Raw genomic sequence first — 19,934 nt, 5'->3', positions numbered from 1 at the left:
TTCCACCCCTTATATTATTTGTTTTAGGTTAACCCTAAAACAAACAATAACCCTATTAGTAATCAAGGTGAAGCAAAAACAAGCCCTTTTGCTCGCAAGAACATCAAGTTTTTGAAAGCAAACAGGATTTTTGCATCTTGATAAATCAATCCCTGTGTTCAGTACTCTAATAGAACATTATTATATAATCTATTGCTATAATATGATATATACCCTATTATAATCAGCCAGGTAAGTAAAAGGGAAGAGGAGGAACATACAAAAGAAAATTCAATATAAAGTGAGATTTGTTTGTCGATTTATTTGTTTTCATTATTCAAGATTTATAATTTGTGATAATAAAGTATCGCTGGGTTAAACAACACTAAAATAGCCTCTGTTTATATTGATAAATTTTTATTGTACCAAAATCCACCCTTTAAGGATGGGCCGCTACTCATGCGCCAGGGCTTTGTGCTTGCCCCCTGGGCTAATGTCTGCCAGCTAGCCCCTGGTTATTTATAATGGGAATGATATTAATTTATTACAGGGTTAAAACTTGTAGAGCACACTTGTGGCTATACAGGTGCAAGTATGCATTTGCAGTCATGTGCATGCTGGTGCTTGTAGTTCTTCAAGCACCAGTATGCAAAACACTCATGGGCTCTCAGTGCTTGCTGACACTTTGCTAAAAGTTGCACTATATTTGGACAGAATTATCCTGGTACCCAATGGTTAAGTGTCCCGGAGTGGCACAGTGCGAGTCAGCACAGAATCTTATGGAGGGGCCTTTGCTTCTTTCTTCTTTTCTCAATTCTTTATTTTTTCCCTTTGTTACAGGCTAAATAGCTCAAACAGCATGCAATTTAAACTATCTCTCCTGTCAGAACGACGTCTTCTATTAAGCCGTGGTTTGTTTTGCGTTTCCGGGTGATCGGCAAGGTCTCCAAATTACAAGTGAAGCATGATTTATGCATTTTGATGTGCAGTTTGGCCTCTAGTAAATCGCAGAGTTTATAAACCGCGCATCAAAGCTCATAACTTTCGTGCTAGATTCCTCTCGGGTCACTTTCCTCTGTTTTGTCACTTCATCTTCTATGTAGATTACATTCTTAGTCAACTCCTAATGAGAACTAACTACATCCCAAAAACTGAGTAACAACCCAGCACATTATAGGAACATAAGGGGGTAAATGTATGAACGTGCGGGTTCTTCAACACCCGCGTGTTCGGCTATTAAATTTCAAGCGGCGCTGCATTGTAAAGGGAAGTTTCCCTTTACAATGCAGCGCCACTTGAAATTAAATCGCCGAACACGCTGAACACGCGGGTGTTGAAGAACCCGCACGTTCATACATTTACCCCAAGGTATTGCACACCAGTGAAAAATAATATATTATTCTAAAAATAATTCTTGTGATAGGGAGAGTTCATTGAATAAAAATAGAAAGTATATAAAGCCATCACATCTGCTATAAATTCAGTCATCATATATCCATCCCACCAAGGCCTAAATGTCACATCAGTATCACAACAATTTGGTTTTGCGCCATCTTCTTCTTACTCACATGCATAGTTGGCAATATAGCTTAAAAAACCTAGAAAGTAGAAGCATTTTAGTTTGCAGATGGTCAATATTGACATATTGGAATATTTCCAGGGACAAAATTTCAGGGTGGAAATCTGTGTTTAAATTAGCACCAGTTTTCAGTTATGCGTGTTTACTCTGGGTCTAGGTCAGAATTTTTAATCTGTTTTCTGATAGTTCTGCCAAAGACTTGGATTGTGTCCTCTTGATTTGGACCAGTAGTGTATATTTTGCCAGTTACTACGAACTTTGAATGCTATTTTGAAATACCAGTCATTATCTAATGAGTTGTTCTGGTTTGGGTTAACTCTATAAATAACAACATCATACATTATACATCATTCTTGAACATACATTGTTTTCTTCATTACTTAATATCCCCCTTAAAAACAAAATAGATGTGTCACAATTGATAGAGCAATAAAAACTGAAAGGAATTTTAAAAGGATTGTAGTACTCTCCCCAACCCTCAACCAAGGGCTGTATGTATCAATAAGTAATGTAGGCACATTCTATAGGCACTGATTAGGGAGGAACAAAGAAATTTTTTATGCTACTTTTCTTTCTTTTTCTCTTTCTTTCTTGCTAATTGTTTTTATCAACTGTTTATACCAGTACAAACATTGGGTGAAGGTATGTTAGACATGAGCTTGTGCCATTTACCATTACTAGTTTAGGATACAATCATTCACAATGCATAGGGCAGCATTATCTCAACATAACGCCCTATCAATGACAAGTGTTGGTTTTGACAGAATAGTGCATGCTTGTATGATTTTTGCCCTATACCAAGTATGACTAAATATATGTGTGTGGATGGATATAAATATATATATGCACACACATATAGTGGCTGAAGTGGTAATTTAGAAGTGGTAGCATAAAAATGTAAGTGAATAAAATTTGATAGTTTTACAATGAAGGCAGTAGGAAAAGTGGCAGTATGGTATATACCACCGTATACCAGCCCACTCTGGCCTATTTTCCACACCTCTCCTGCATAGGGACAGGTGAGGTCCCGGGAAGTCTGCTGTTTTACCTGTGTGGAAGGCTAAAGCACCTGTTTGCTATGCTAATTGCCTGTGGAAAGTGCTAGATATGTGTAAAGACCAAGTTTGATGTTTAAAGCTTTAATAGAATAAAGAGAAATTCTTACCAGTACAGATTTTCTTTATTTCAGCCAAAATGGGCAAGAAAAAGAATACAATGTCAAAAAGAAAGTTTACAAACAGGTTTGTCTAAAATTGAGTCCCAGCAGAAAATCTTGGAAAATCTGCAGGGGAGTTTGCAGAGTGGAGATAAGGTTGGAAAATATCATGCTCTCTGCAAAAACCTGGTATTACCTGGCTTATATTATGTGGCCAAGGAAAAGTATGATAGCTTGGAGAAATATTTTAAAAAAATAACTCTCCTGGGTTGAAAAATAGTTGAGGAATTCAAATCAATAGTTGTATGAGTTAAAAAAAAATATTATATGAGGAATGAGAAAAAACAGTAGAGACTCTTAAAGAAACTGCAGAGAGATTGCAGCAGAGAGAACAAGAAAATGTTGTTTTTAAAGATGAGCTGCAGAAATCATATGAAGAAAGAGAAGAAGCAGAGGAAGCTTTTAAAGAGATAGCAGCGGAGACAGACCTACAGGTTGCTGTGCTGAAACAAAAGCTTGTCATCGTTCAGCAAGAGATGCACATATTTAGAGAGTCTGTAAAGGAACTTGTGGAATGCAATTTAGAGAGACTTCATCTGGCTGCAGAGTGTGAAAAGATGGAGCTATTGCTCCATTAAGGAAAAGACTCTTTCTGATCCCAGGAGGTGTACTCTCAGCACTGTTCAGCCCAGGGCCTTGCAGTCAGCAGTGTCTCATAGCACTGTTCAATCAGCGATGCCTCATATCACTGTTCAGTCAGTGGTGCCTCATAGCACTGTTTGGTCAAAGATGTCTGACAGGAGGTGTTTCAAGTGCGGAGAGTTTGGACACCTTAAAGCCAAGTGCACTAGTTCCCATAGACACAATTGGAAAGATGTCCACTGTGAGAAGGTCCGGCTGGACATGCCGGCAACTGAGTCATTGGTCGGAATCCCAGTCTTAAAGGATCTGACAGGAAACTCACAGTATATGGATCTCAAATGTAGGGAGCTGTAGGGCTTGTGCGGTGTGCCAGGGAACTTACCACAATGTCAAGGTGCAGCCACAAATGGAAAGGACTCAAAGGCATCCTTTTGTAAGGATGGAAGGCCATGGGAGAGAGGACAGGTTGTTTTAGAACAGGGTTCTCAGGTGGAGTGAAGATAAGGTTCCTGTTAGTTCTGCGCTAAAATGTGTAATTGAGAGGACATTTGCGATGGTAAAGGAGACTCTCTTTCACAGAGATGTGATGTCCGCATCACAAAGGACGACGACGCAAAGGGGAAGGGTATGTGGCAAAGAGGCCTATTTGGTTGCCGAAGGTTGTGAAAGTTGCCGACAGGGTTAAATATTTGCTTAGTAAGACTCCTAGGCTGAACTCATGGTCTAATGAGGTAATTAGATTGAAGGGAGGAGCTTGTGTATTTAAACATGTCTTTTTAGTTATAAGGTGTGACTGATGTTAAACAAGTTGTCCAGTCATTAGAGAGCTGGACTGTGTTAGACTAACATTAGTGTCACCTTGAGTTGTAGGCAAAATGTTATTGATTACTGGTGTCAGTCAGACAAGAGTTTGCTGTTTACTGTGATGTGAACAATAAAGCACCATTGATTACAAGCAAGAAGCTGTTTGTGACTGATATCTGTGGGGTGGCAGTGTGACAAGGTGTCAGAAGTTCTACAAAATATATATATAGTATATGGACAAAAGCATTTGGCCGCACCTGTTAGTTGTTGAATTGAGATGTTTCAATCAGACCCATTGCCAGAGCTTTAGAAAATCAAGCATATAGCCATGCAATTTCCATTTGCAAATATTTGTAATACAAAATGGGTTGTTCTGAAGAGCTCAGTGGCTTCAAGCGTGGTACTGTGATAGGATGCCACTTTTGCATTAAGGTGGTTCATGAAATTTCATCCGTGCTGGATATTCAACTAAGTGATATTACTAGAAAGTAGAAGCGTTTAGGAACAACAGCAACTGAGCCATGAAACGGAGGACCACGTAAAATCCCAGAGCGGGGTCAACGAATACTAAGAAGCATTCTAAGCACACTCTGCTGATTCCATAGCTGATGAGTTCCGAACATCCACTGGCATTAATGTAAGCACAAAAACTGTGCAGTGGGAGCTTAATGGAATGGGTTTCATGGCCGAGCAGCTGCATGCAAGCTGCACATCACCAATGCCAAGTGACTGTGGAGCAGTGGAAACATGTTCTGTGGAGTGACGAATCACACTTCTCTGTTTGGCAGTCAGATGGGTGAGTCTGGGTTTGGCAGATGCCGGGAGAACATTACGTGTCTGACTGCATTATGCCAACTGTGAAGTTTGGTGGAGGAGGGATAATGATATGGGGCTGTTTTTCAGGGTTTGGGCTAGGCCATTTATCTCCAATTAATGGCAAACTTAATGCTTCAGCATACCAATTCAATTTGAAAAATGCTATGCTTCCAACGTAGTGGCAACAGTGTGAGCAAGGTCCTTTTCTATTCCAACATGACTGTGCCCCAGTGCACAAAGCAAGGACTGCAAAGACACGGTTTGATGAGTTCAGTATGGAAGAACTTGACTGACCCACACAGAGCCCTGACCTCAACCCATCGAACACCTTTGGGATGAACTGGAATGGAGATTGCGAGTCAGGCCTTCTCGTTCAACATCAGTGCCTGACCTCATTAATGCTCTACAGAATGAATGGGCACAATTTCCCACAAAAACACTCCAACAACTTGTGGAAAGCCTTCCAAGAAGAGTGGAAGCTGTTTTCACAGTAAAAGGGGGACCAACTCCATAGTAAGGTATATGTATGTGAATACAATGTCATTACAGTCCCTGCTGGTGTAATGGTCAAGTGTCTGAATAAATAAATAAATATATATATATATATATATATATATATATATATATATATATATATATATATATATATATATATATATAAATAAATGTATATAAAGAAGAGGAGGATCGAATTGGAGCTGATAAAAGGTTTTTTAAATAACAATTTTTATAGCGACAAACACTGACTTTTTTTTGTCGATCAGAACATGTAAAATCAATTTAGAAGGATCATTTAACAAATTGTGCTCATTGTATTCTATTTTTGTTTTGTTATATGAATATTTATAACTAGTGTTATATACACTGTTATATATTATGTTTAATATACAATTCAAAAACCTCAGGATAAAACAGCAAAATGTAAGTGGCAATGTAGTATTGTACTCCAAACTATGAAATATTTCTCTTAAAAGTCCCAAATAAGACACATAAAATTTTTTCTAATAGTTCCTATTTTTTATTGAATTATTCTCTTAGGAAAAACAGGGCACAGGTGATTTGAATGTTATTCTAAAATATGTAACTAAATAGTAAACGAAAACCAATAAGTGCTTGTTTAAGCACCTCAGAGATCAATGAACTTGAGAGCATAATAAACTAGAGCCTGCAAAGAATCAATTCACAATTGTGGCATGGAATATATTACTTGAATAAAACATATCTAGTTTCGCTACCACAGGAATCTTCACTGATTGCTATTTCCACAAAACAAACCTTGATATATTATCAGTTACAAATATGCATCTAATTATTTCTTATTTCAATACAGGCACAAATGAAATTCAACCTATTATTATTTTTTTCACTACATAACAAACAATCATTCTGGATCAAGTGATAGCTAGCCACAAATACTAACATGCATAACGCAAAGTACTTATTTCATGCAGGTCAAGCAGACGAGACAAATATTTATGTTACTACACTATTAACTGTATTCTGTAATAGGAGCGGAATAGAATATTATCTGCACACGATCTACATGAGCAGCTGTCCTGTGTATAAATAAGTGCTAAAGTGCAGTTTTACAATTCTTGTAGCAAGGCATATAGGTAAAGAACAACCAATCAAAAAACACACCCTGCTTTTAATTTAAGGTTAAAGATAAAACAGGTATAATATGGACCAAGTGTTTGGTAGAAGCTGACAAACAGGAACATTATTTAAGGAACACTGTCAAAGGTTTTATTTTAGCCTTCGAGGGTGTATTTCATGTTTACCTTGTTTTGTTTCCATGACTACTCTTGCCATTATCTGTGTTTTTAATAATTGTTCATTTCCACTAATTCCGGAGACTATAAAGCATACTTGCCAACTTTGAGATATGGAGCACAGGGAGATGCCGGATTTGGGACATGGTGGGAGGGTGGAAGGGGGAGGGGAACGGTAAATCGTGTCATTTTGGGCCGCCTATGCGACGGCATTGACATTTTGCCCTGGGAACGGGGCCAAAGTGACCCGATTCACCACAAATTATGCAATTGAGGCTCCCATCCTGCCCATTTCCCTAGAAAGCGGGCAGAATCCGGGAGATTTGCTTGCTCTCCTGGGAGTCCGAAAGACCTACCAGGACTTCGAGAGTCTCCCGGACATTCCGGGAAAGTTGGCAAGTATGCTACAAAGGCCTCATTTACATTTAGTTAGGAGTAAATCCAGCTATAAGGTGCAGTTTTTCACCTTGGTAAAATCATGTTGACCTACAGGTGGTGGGTGGACAAATAAAACATCTTTGCACTTGGTAGGGGCTGCATCTTAGTTCAACTTTAAATCATTATATAAAGCAAATGCTGCCCATAATTTGTGGAAAAGTGGACAGTATTGTCCCTACATGCAAAACAAATAGCATTTGCACCCCTTACATAGAAGGTGGGTAAAAATTTGTACCCTTCAGTTGGATTTGTTTCTAATACTAAATAAGGTCCTTAGTGTTAACAATGTGGTGCTCAGTTTAAATGTTTGAGTTCCACTTTTGCTTTGCCGTTCCACAAAATGACGTTCTGCACTGTATCAATAAATGACTCTGTTGCAGGATTAATGGTTTATAAATACAATTTGGACTATGGTCAATTCATTTTACTGTATGGTGTGATTAGGGTACTTTAAGGGAGGAGTCCAAGCAGATAAAAAATGATAGTGGAAACTCTATACTGTACACTTAAGGAAAAATGACTGCAGAATTCTGAAGCCAATTGCAGGTTAAGACGCATGTTTATAAAATAGTTTTGAAAATGTAGCTCATCTCTGCTGTATGTGATAACATACAGTATGCTAGTGTATATTGTTCTTTTATATTATTGTTTTCCCTCTTTTGTTTAAGCAACACAAACTACCATGCTAAGACCTAAAGGTGTTTTGTTTTTTTTGTTTTGTTTTTAAAGAGGATAGAAGTGGCTTTAAAGAAAGCAATGTATATTTATTAAAATATTACAATTAACTCAAGCTACTTCATGTGTGTTTTGTATTAATTGTACTGATTTTCCTGTACACATAAAGTACTAGCAAGCAAAGAACAAGTTAGACATACGGATTCTGTTTTCTATAAGACAGCACAATAGTCCTGCATCACGAGCAGTTCAAAAGGTGACCGCACTATGTTTCCACATCACAAGCCTCTTATTACTACTGTCATTTCAATACCTATAGACTATATAACATTGACTAGACTTAGACTATATAATATTGCCCCTGTCACATGTTTAGGCTTCCATCAATTGTAAATGAAAATCCAGGATAACCATGTGACCTTAACATTGATCAGGATAAAAAAAACACAACCCCAATGTTCCTTTCAGGTAACTAAATAAGGTGAAGAAAAGTGAATTCCAAATTTGTACATTCATTTTGGTATATCAAGTGTAGTAGGGGAAAATAAATATTCTGAATTAAAGATTTAGTTTGAAAAATAGGCACAGCCTGGGAAAAATAGAGTACATGGAGCCCAAAACATGCAGCCCTGTCCTCACTCACATAGGTCACCATTTACTATAATTTGTTAATAAGTAAGATTTTCTATCGACAGTTATTGCAGCGATAGAGAATCTTGCATTGCATTGCTGTAAGTCCTGCATGCATCTGGGAATGTGTGAACCAGCTTTTTCTGTTCACACATGTGCGGTGGCGCTGGGAGCCCTGACATGGGTTTACAGTTCCATTTTCAATAAAATAATACAGATGCTGCCATTCAGCACTGAAAACAATGCTTTATTTCAATAAATCAATAATTTTTTCATGTAATATCTTCAGCCATTGTCATACGGAAATGGCAATAGCGATATGTGGATTGTGGTAGTGCATGTACTTAGATAGGATTGCATTGGCAACTGGCAGAAACCCCTTCCTAGATTGGGAGAAGCCCTTTCTTTTGCGAAATCACCAGAGATAAAGGTTATTCCCCATTCCTAACTATACCACATGATCACACAAGTGACTGCCTCCCACTGCAACAGCACAATCATCTAATGCCATAGCCACCATTCTGGAGATCTGATTGGTTTCAAGCTGTTCCATACACTTCAAAACAAAGGAGATAAAGACTACATTAAGGTGCTCAGACACAATTTAAGTGCACCTTGATATTAGTGACTACATACATAGTACCAACTCTTTTTTTTCTCATTTGGGTTCAACTAGCAGTCAAGCAGGTGCAAGGTTGCAACTACCATAGGTGCAGCTGTTGATAGCTCAAACCCAGTTTGCTCTATGAAAGTAGGTTCATTTTGTCTATGAATTAAAATAAAAAATAATGCAGATTCCCATGTTCAGCTCAGACCAATCATTTGTCTGAGTCTCAGTTCAGAGAGCAGACATAAACACAAGATACCAGCAATATTTGCACAAATGTTTTAGCTTTGATAAGACCATTACCAAGCAATGTAACTGTACAGGGGCGCACGCAGGATTGTCAGGGGGGAGTTTCCCCCCCCCCCGATCCAAAAAAACCCAAACACACGAGACAGAGCTGCTGTCGGCAGCGCTGTCCTATACAGCAGCCGCGGTGCTGTCAAAGAAGCGTCCGCGGCGGTGCTGTATACAGTACAGCACCGCCGCGGACACTTCTTTGACAGCGCCGTGGCTGCTGTATAGGACAGTGCCGCTATGGTGGCCACTTAGTTAACGCAGGGGGGGTTTCTGGAGACTCAGAAACCCCCCCTGCGTGCGCCACTGCTGTAGTCATATTTTGGCCAGTTATGCTGTGACATCAGGTCTATAACCTGTCACAGAGCATGTGGCCAGCTTAAGTCTAATGGCTCAACTGAAATCAGTTTATATGAATACATAAATATCTGCATAAACTCATGAGAGCTGATACTTACAGCCGATAATGCCTGATAGTACTTCATTCATTAGCATTGTGGCTACATTGTATTGAGTTGCAACTGTCTATTTAAATTTCTTATTTGTCATTTCCATTTGGACTATTGCAGGAAAGAAAATTCACATACTAATTTTAAACCAGTAATCTACAGATGCGGAGGTGTTTAAGAATTTATATGGAAAACCCAATTTCTGCATTTATTAATAACACTGTCAATACACTGCTCACTCTTGTGTATTAGATACTTCATTACATTATATTGTGTATGAATAGGGTAATAGAATGTTCGTATATACTACTAACACTTTCATGCTGCATCTCTACGCTATTGTGGGGTGTAAGTATACCCATTTGTACACCTGATTCAGAAACAATGTTGTCTTTGAATTGGATGTATCTTGAGATACATGCAACTCAAATTACACATGTGAGCTCATTTTTTTGTAAAAGAATTATTATGTTCAGAATGCAAAGTGTGTGCAACTCTAAATGAGCCCTGTGACCACAATTACTGCATTTACTCTTACATAGTATAGTGTACATCAGTTTATAGAACACACAACATCATTGGTGGAATTCCAAGGTTACATATCTATTATGTGTGAGCTTGTACTGCTTTGATTAGATACAGTATATAATATGCTAGGCATTTTGGCGCTATATACTTTGCCATTGTGGGCTCTCAATTATGTCCAATTTGTTGAATAATTTGGGCCACATAACATGCTGACAATCGGAGGCAACACATGGGCGGAACAGTTCATTTTGTCATGCCCCATAGCTAAGTTACGGGCCTAATGATGCTATTCTGGTCCGGGTCACCTCTCTGATCTTCTGAGCGTTAGCTGGACTATCAAAAACGGCCTTCTCTCTGCTCTTTTGAGAGCAAGGGCATCAGCATGGAGTAGGAGTGTCAGGTGTTACTGGAGACTTCAGCGGTGTTGTCAACCTGACAATGCTGAGCCTTCCTTACCTCTGGGCACCGTAGCCACTGCACCCCCTGCAGCCACGATACTTATGCCCCTGGGGCGACTTAATATAGTGGACAATTTCAGAACATCTTTGTATTCTTGACTCATGTTGTTTGAAAATTGGGGTCTATAAAATATGCTGGTCTAATGGGGCATGTCATAAGTGGGCTAGGATTTGGACCCTTTTTGCTTCTGATGACAGGAACTGGTTACTTTAGGGCGTGGAGTCAAATTGCCTCCTCTGTCTTTACCAGAGGTGTCAGCAAGGAGACTTGGACTCTACTGCGAGGAGACCACAGGTTTGCATGGGAAAGTTGGGCAGAGCGAGAGCATTTCTTGTTAGGTGTGTAAACACACTGCCTAGTTTTGCAGAGCAGTGTAGTAAGGATTTTTTTGTGTGGAGCGAGATTAGTAAGTTATAAATATATAATATAATATATATAAAGGGCCAGATAGGGTATTTTAGGGTCGTTCACTGGTTTGTGAAAGCGCACACAGCCATTTTCACTCCACAAACGTAATTGAATTTTTGAAGATCTGGTCACGCACTGTGGGAGTAGAATCTCATTTCTCAATGCACTTTGTGAATGTAAAAAGCAGAAGATAGTGCCAATGTCTACTCAGTTTCATCTATTAGTTAGTAGGGGCTTGGATTTGATGTAAAGTGTATACTTTTGCAGAGTGCACCTACTCGAAAGTTTATGCCTCCCTCACATCTCCCGCTGCACCTTCAAGTACGCTGGGGCAGTCCATCGAAGCACATCATTGCAGAAACAAGGTGTTTTGCCGTGCACGTCCAATATGCTTCATTAATGAGGTTTGTCCTCAAGGAGGAACAGACCATTAAGCAGAGGTGCGAAGTTTTGGCGATAAATTTTTCAAATTCATCTTTTACTTCTCTATTCGACAATGTGTTTTTAAATTCCACATTTTGTGAAATTTATAACCTATAAATAAAGTTAAGATGACAACAGTGTAAAGTCATCTGGCTATGTGGTGTGGTTGGATTATACGAAGGATGAAGTCTGGATGGAACAAGAATGTTAGGGTAATTCCAAGTGAAAGAAATATGATCGGGGTATTCCGGTTAAAAAAAATATATCATATGAAGAATTCTGCACAGAACAGTTCTGCATGAGAAATGTTTGCAAATTCCACAGCCAAATTTTCAGTGGAAGAGTTTTGAAAATGTCACCCCTGTCTACTGTGACTAATTGGTGTAGGGTGATGAATGCAGATAGGTATGTCTTTTCTAGGGGCTAATCCTGAGCTGTAAGGTTAGGAAGGTTTCTTCTTAGCTGGCAGGATATATTTTTGTGTAGAACTAATGTAAGAGAATGTCCTGAGGTCAGTGGCAGAGGGAATAGTAAGGGACACTATCTCCTATCAGTATACATATAAATTCAAAAAGAATTTGCTAGAGACAATGGTGGCAGGTCCACATGTTCATATAGCCAGAGTAGGACCATTACTAGGATGCCAATGGTTAGGGGACACCTAAAACAGTGAATGAGTAACATCATTTCTACATAAAGACGCTGTCAGCTGCTGCTCCTGTCATATTAGTGTAAATCTGGTTGTGCGGTGCTTGGCTGTGACTTCACACGCCCAATTTGAGCAGTAGCCCACACCCCTGGGCATTGCACCCCCACAATTTGCCGGCGAAAGTAAGAAGCAGCGGGGGTGGGGAGACAACACCCAGGGGTGGGGGCACCACTACCAAAGGATGGGAATGCGGCACTTGCAAAACGACTTCAGAATGAGAAAATGTTTTACCTGCATTTAAAATTTAGTTCTGCATGTAATACTATTATGTTTTGATGTACTTTCGTGCAGCCCTCATTCACTTCACAAAACATATATTATTATTATTAGAATTTATTTATAGGGCATCACAAAGTTCTGCAGAAACGTACATAGCAGTACAACAAACAAGATAAACATAGTTCACATAAATAGGTGACCTCCCTCTACAACCTCTCCCTTACCACTGCTCTGGATGCCCTTGCCCCTGCCTCTTCTGTCAACTGCTGCCATCGGTTACCCCAACCATGGCACTCTAAATTTACCAGCTTCCTTCAGAAGTGCACTCGTGCTGCTGCTGAGAGTCTGTGGAGGAAATCTCGCTCCCTGGCCGATTTCCTTAACTTTAAGTTTATCCTCTCCTCCTTCAGCTCCGCCCTCTCCCTTGCCAAACAATCTTTCTTTAAGTCTCATCTTTTCTCAGTCCTCCAATCCCCACCACCTCTTTGCCACTTTTAACTCCCTCCTCTCCTCCCCCCCTATCCCTCTCTCCCTCTCTGCCACTGATTTCGCCTCCTTCTTCTCCTCTAAAATTCAGGCTATCAGATTGGACATCTCCCCCTCATCGCATACTTCAGCCACTGTCATCGTACCTTCCTCCTCTAATAATCAACCCTGGTGCTCCTTTCGCCACACATCGGGTAACGAAGTCCACTCCCTCATTCTCTCTTCTCCTCCCTCCACCTGCCAGCTGGATCCCATCCCATCCCCTCTCACTTCATTCGCTCCCTTTACCCCTCTGCCTGCGCCCACCTTGCACACATCTTCAATCTGTCTCTCTCTACTGGCATCGTCCCCTCTTCCTTCAAACATGCCCTTATCTCCCCCATTCTTAAGAAACCTAACCTTGACCCCACCTCTCTAGCTAATTTCCGCCCCATTTCACTTCTCCCCTTCGCCTCCAAACTACTTGAGAGGATTGTCTGCAACCGCCTCTCCAGTCACCTCTCTGCTAAGTCCCTACTTGACCCCCTCCAATCTGGCTTCCGCCCCCTCCACTCGACTGAAACCGCCCTTGCCAAAGTTACTAATGACCTCCTCTCGGCCAAATCCAGGGGCGACTTCTCCCTGCTCATTCTCTTGGACCTCTCTGCGGCCTTTGACACCGTGGACAACCCCCTCCTTCTGCAGACCCTTCTCTCTCTCGGCCTCTCCGGCACTGTCCTCACTTGGTTCACCTCATACCTTGCCAACCGCTCCTTCTCTGTCTCCACTCCAGATTCATGCTCTCCCCCTTCCCCACTCCTCATTGGGGTCCCTCAGGTCTCTGTTCTCGGCCCTCTTCTTTTCTCAATCTACACCACTTCCCTGGGTGATCTTATCTCCTCCTTTGGTCTCCAGTATCACCTCTATGCTGATGACATTCAACTCTACATCTCCTCTCCTGACCTTTCCCCCACCCTCCTCTCTCATGTTTCTTACTGCCTCTCCACTATCTCCTCCTGGATGTCTTCACGTTTTTTTCAAAATCAACATTGCGAAAACTGAACTCATTGTTTTCCCTCCTTCTAAATCTTCTACCCACCGTGAACTTTCCATCACTGTTAACAACACTACCATCTCTGCTGTTCCCCAACTCTGCTGCCTGGGTGTCATCCTGGACTCCTCCCTCTCCTTTGCCCCCCACATTCAATCTCTTGCCCACTCCTGTCGCTTCCAACTACGGAACACTGCCCGCATTCGGCCCTTTCTCTCTCAGGAGGCTGCCAAAACCATCATCCATGCTCTCATTATTTCCCATCTCGATTACTGCAACCTTCTCCTCACCGGCCTCCCCCACTCCCATCTTGCCCCCCTACGCTCTGTACTTAACGCGGCTGCGAGAATTATTTTCCTCTCACGCCGCTCTTCCTCTGCCTCCCCTCTCCTCCTTGCCCTCCACTGGCTCCCTTTCCCCTTCAGAATCCTCTTTAAACTCCTCACTGTCACCTACAAGGCCCTCTCAAACTCCACTGCCCCTTATATCTCCAATCTCCTCTCCATCCGCACTCTTGCCCGTTCCCTGCGTTCGGCCAATGACCGTCGCCTTTCCTCTGTACTGATCACCTCATCCCATGCCAGACTCCGAGACTTCTCCCGTGCTGCCCCCCTTCACTGGAACAACCTCCCTTCCTCCATCCGCATGTCCCCTAATCTTGGCTCCTTCAAGCGGGCTCTCAAAACCCATCTGTTCCTTAAGGCCTTCCAACCTTCCACTTAACCTTATCGTTCTCATCTCCTCCCACTTTCCCGTCTACTCTTGTACTTGAACCCCTCTGACTCCCCTTGTGCCTGCTGTCCATCTCCCCTCCCCTTAGTATGTAAGCTCCTTTGAAAAGGGCCCTCTTCCCTTCTGTCTCAATACCATTTCTTCTTCTCCTACACCACTCTATTTGCTTTGCTTGGAGATATTGAAGTCTTGGTGATACTTGTTCTACTCTGTACTGTCATACCCTTGTATTCTGTCTGTACTGTATATTGTACGGCGCTGCGGACACCTTGTGGCGCCATATAAATAAAGAATAATAATAATAATAATAATAATAAATATACAAAAGTTCACAAAGGTTTACATGGCACAAGTACAACTAAAAGCACAAGTACTATTACAAAGATGGCAAGGGTAGCCGAAAGTGACAACGGTGTTGGTAGCAAGTGGGGAAGGGGGGGAGACAAGACGAAAGAGGGCTCTGCTCCCGAGAACTTCCAATCGAAAGGGTTTGGGTTGGAGTGGAAGAATGAGGGCGGTAATAAGTAGAGGGCAGAAAGGAGGGGGACAGTAGAGAGGGGTTAAACAGCATTCTTGTAAGTTTTAGTGAACAGGTGAACGTATAGAAACTAATTAAATATGGTAATGAATATGGTTATAAGAGGGCTAGTGCCCTCTTTGTACCACACCAACAGCAGCTAATAGCACACACCAGCTGCAGCTCAATCCTAGCTATTAGCTACCTGAAGGAAGCCCACATACCACTGAAACGGGGAGAAGGTCTTCACTGGACGTCTCCCTTTTACATAGAGATTGCCTTGCGTTATTTTTGTATGAAGTTCTCTTTTTTGTTATAGAGATCAGTTTCCCTTAAAATTGTGTATCCTGAGCCCGTTTAGAATGGATTTACATAAAATGCTGCACACCTTTAGGATTTGAATCTACTGTACATTATTTATACATCTTTCTTCTGCATTTGTATTTGCGACAACTAAACCCATCATCACTGCTTTTCCCATTAATATCTTCTCTTTCACATGTTCCTGTTTTCTGGTTTAAGTGTAAATCTTTCTAATTGTAAAAAAATGCTTCTGTATAGGAGCAGTTTGCCATTTGCATGCAGTTCCTCTATTCATAATTTTAATCTATTCAGTTGCACCACTGTATTTTAGCTGGGACTGTATAGGGATCATGACAAAAGTACAGTACATCACAAAATCACTAAGCAAACATTGAAATGATTGTGTACCACCACTGAACTGGATCATGGAAACCACTGTCTGCAATCATTCACCACTCTCCATCTGCATCTCTCTAGTCTACTTTATGCCTAATTCAAGTGATTTCAATGCTGACATACTGTATATAATGTGCTGGAGTAAAACACAAAATATAACCAATATGTGGAACCCTACACTGTTCCCCAAGTTTATCCTTTTTAGAGTGCCTATAACAGTTCTGAGGTCAGGACAGTGCAGTGCTCAACTCAAGACTCAACATCTTCCTGGTATTATCAGTGGATTTTATCATTAATATATTTATTAGTCTCATTGCAGTATAATATACTGTACCAGGAGTTTCTCATGTATCCCCAATGTTGTTTAAACTATATATCTTGGTACTGGGAAATATAATCCAATATTATGGCCTAAATTACCACTGCCATGTAATGACTGTCAGTGAACCAAAGCTGAATATAATCCTCCAGGTCTGTAAAGCACTTTGTAATTGGCCGAACATGGAAAATATCTATTGTATTGATAAAGTACATAAAATATGCATTAATTGCTTGCATTTGCTTTATGGTAAGCATGCAATTTATTTAGGACTAGATATGCTTGAATTATTTGAACCAGTTCAACATCTGCACTACAAGCTGCAGTTTTAATCTGGTTAAACTGACGCAGACAACTTCCCCTCAAACGATGAACCTCTAACTCACATTCATTGTTCTAAAGGGCATTAAAATAAGCTATACATTTATACCCTTCAAACTTAAATTGCTACATTTAACAGTATTTTTGAAAAACTTGAATTAAAAAAACAAACTTTCCTGTGAAAATTTACAGTTTGTATAGAAAATACTATACAATGTAGTCATTAGAATTGAGCAAGTTTGCATAGGTGCCAATTGGCTCGAACGTTGTTCAATCTGTTTGTTTTACTCAAATTCCACTTACATTTTAGTCTAATATTAAATTTGGTACTTAAGAACTTAAGGCTTGATGAATCAGTTCAAGACCCATTTTGAAACAATTTTATGTGTCTCTATTCAGGAAATAGAAGGAGAGGTCATACCTTACAATTCAAGGGAGGAAGACAAAAATTGAGCAGAGATGGGAGGGACTCACACACAAAAAAGAATCAGAGAAAAATATTGTGAGAATTTATGACAATAAAATAAAATATATAAAAATTAGATTGATTGATAGATAGATAGATAGATAGATAGATAGATAGATAGATAGATAGATAGATAGATAGATAGATATAACATTTCCAGGCCATCAAGACTCTATTTCACTTCCGCCTATTGTGTCATTCCATTCCATTGTGAGTCAAATCATTCCTGCTGGAACGCCTTTAATATTTACATGTACACAGCATTCTATCTCAATGACATTTAACCCATCAAAGATACATAATGACTACTGAAAATAGTCTGCAAAGTTGATGAGGAAAAGCAAACTTGACCTCTGAATGACTATGACAACTTTTAATAAGCTCTGATGATAAATTGTAGCATTCAACATATCATTATATATAGCTTCTAACTATTACAAAAGGTGTAAAACATTCTAGGGAAGGGTGTTGTACATGTTTCTATGTATGGAGGGAGGTGGCTTAGCCTCACAGCGAAAGTAGCAAATGTTTACCATATACATAAAGCTCTGCTGAATATAAAAAAAAATATGTAAGAAATGGAGAAAAAGTTTAGCGAAATGAGCAGATTGAATAGTTAGCTTCCTCTCTACATCTCTTTGGTTACAACATTTGGAAATTTTACAGCGCGCATAGATAAAAATCCCTCTTTCAAATACTTGTACACACAATTTCACAGCATGCATAGTCCAAATACTGAAATGTATCATAATTGGGTCATAGGTCTCCTAACGTAAGTTAAAAATCTTTGCACAAACAAAAGAAATCACGTTGGCCACATACACAAATTTAATGTTTTATAAAACTTTTTCTTTCACTTGGATTTTTTTAAATTCTGTACAGTGTATGACAAAATCAAATAACAATTCATAAAACAATATAAAGAATACAAAATAAATTGATTAAAAAAATAAACAATAAATACTTGTGTGGCAAACATTTTAAATGAAACATTAGAAAATAATAACATAACGTTAGGTATAGTAAATATCAGAGATAGCACAAAAGAACATAGTAAATGACAGCGATAGCATAAGTGTCGCACTGATCAGTGTCAGTGAAGTCACGTGACACATAAACACAACTATATGGCTGAAGAGAAGCACAGAAAGAACTTGTAATAATAAATGATGACCACAATCCTATTTCCCTAACCTTGTAGGTAACTAAAGCATGTGTTTTATTTGTCTTATGTAGTCTTTTAAGCAATGTTTATCTTGCACTAACCTTGTTAGGTTTTCTTTTGATATCCGAGATCACCAACACTTCATTTTCCTGATACAATTGCTTCACCAGATTCAAAACAACAGTATCAGCTTTCTTGGATGATATTTCGTAAACAAGCTGCTGTCTCTGAACGTGTTTCAGAATTCATATGAAGAGACGTTACCATATGCTATAGAATATTACCTTTACTCAATGGCGACAGGGCTGCCTACCATCAGATCGATTTACTAAACAAACTAAAAACGTGGGTGGGGATGTTAAACAGTAACTACTGTAGTAAACCATGGAGAAAAAAAAAAAAGAAAGCTACGAGTTTTGCACACTCTCTTTTACAGGAGACTGCTTTATAGATCACTAAAATATAGGGTGGGGGCGGAAAAATGTAACCGAGGAAAATAATTTAAATTGCATTTACAGTAATGAGTTTATTACGAGCCAGGTAAACATTATTTAAAGGTCAAGAAGAACTTTAATGTTAATCAAATTCTAGAAAAAAAAAACTTTAACATAACTGATCAGTACAAACAATGCAGAATGTAGTTTCCCTTTATCTCAACGCCTGGTGCATATATAAAGTATAAAGTATGATTCACTGATTTATCAGTGGTGTCTGAGCAAGGTAATCACATGACAGCAGTATAAAGAGGAAAAAGAAACACAATTCTGATTTCAGTGTGTGCCATGGACTATTTGCTGCTGGTGAATATAAGCACGTCATGTGTTATGGAGCACTACACAGAAGTAGATTGTAAGCTCTGTGGTGCAGGAACGTGCTGCAGTCTCATCTATTTACACATATTTTGAATAATTTCTCACAAGTATCTTTTATGCACTAAGGTCAGTAATGTATTTCATAATGTGACAAACATGGTTTATGCTTTCTTTCACTATATTTGTGCCTGTTACCGAATTAAATTACTTAGATTAGTTCTAATGGTAAACTTGTAAATGATGCAGTCATCCTTCTTTGTCAACAGTATATAGCTCATATCGTGTTATCGGGACAAGTTGTGTGGCCACAAAGGAGGCATAGTCACATCACAATGGAGGTATGACCACAAACCCAGGGACATGCCTAGAGCTTTTGAAGAGTTAGGCTACCCCTTATTGCCTGCCCCATCCCTCCAATCACCCATTTATTGCCACTTGCAGTACACATTTACCACTGATCTGCTATGCATACCAATAACTTTCTATTCCGCAGGACAAATTTGTCTTGATCACAATGGTGAGACAAAGCCTTCATATGGGTATAGTTGGGAGGTATGTATTACCGGTTCTTAGGGTTAGGTCACACTGGTTCCATCAACTTACTTCTTATCTTACTCTTTGAAATGGGGTTAAAGACATTTTGGTTCTATATAGGTGTGTTTACATAATACAGCAACAAGATGCTGTTAGGAGCCAAGGTGACCGCCGCAACTCTCTTCTGACTCCTTCTGGCGTCCCGGCCGTCTCCTTTATGACCGGACGTCACTTCCTGGATTTAGCCTGACAAGGACTCAATCCAG

At 39.8% G+C, this 19,934-nt stretch overlaps 1 protein-coding gene across 1 annotated transcript in view; it reads right to left on the bottom strand.

Moving 5' to 3' along the window:
* Positions 1 to 18,693, bottom strand: part of HNF4G (hepatocyte nuclear factor 4 gamma) — a 107,332-nt gene extending 88,639 nt beyond the window's left edge. Inside the window, exon 1 of the mRNA XM_075211387.1 lies at positions 18,424 to 18,693. The gene's annotated coding sequence lies outside the window, so the exon portion shown is untranslated. The remainder of the gene's footprint in view (positions 1 to 18,423) is intronic.
* Between the last annotated feature and the right edge of the window lie 1,241 nt (positions 18,694 to 19,934).

Source organism: Mixophyes fleayi, chromosome 5 (assembly GCF_038048845.1).
Source record: "Mixophyes fleayi isolate aMixFle1 chromosome 5, aMixFle1.hap1, whole genome shotgun sequence".
Lineage (NCBI taxonomy): Eukaryota > Metazoa > Chordata > Amphibia > Anura > Limnodynastidae > Mixophyes > Mixophyes fleayi.
The sequence above is the reverse complement of the archived record's forward strand: the minus strand, read 5'-3'. Positions and strand labels throughout refer to the sequence as shown.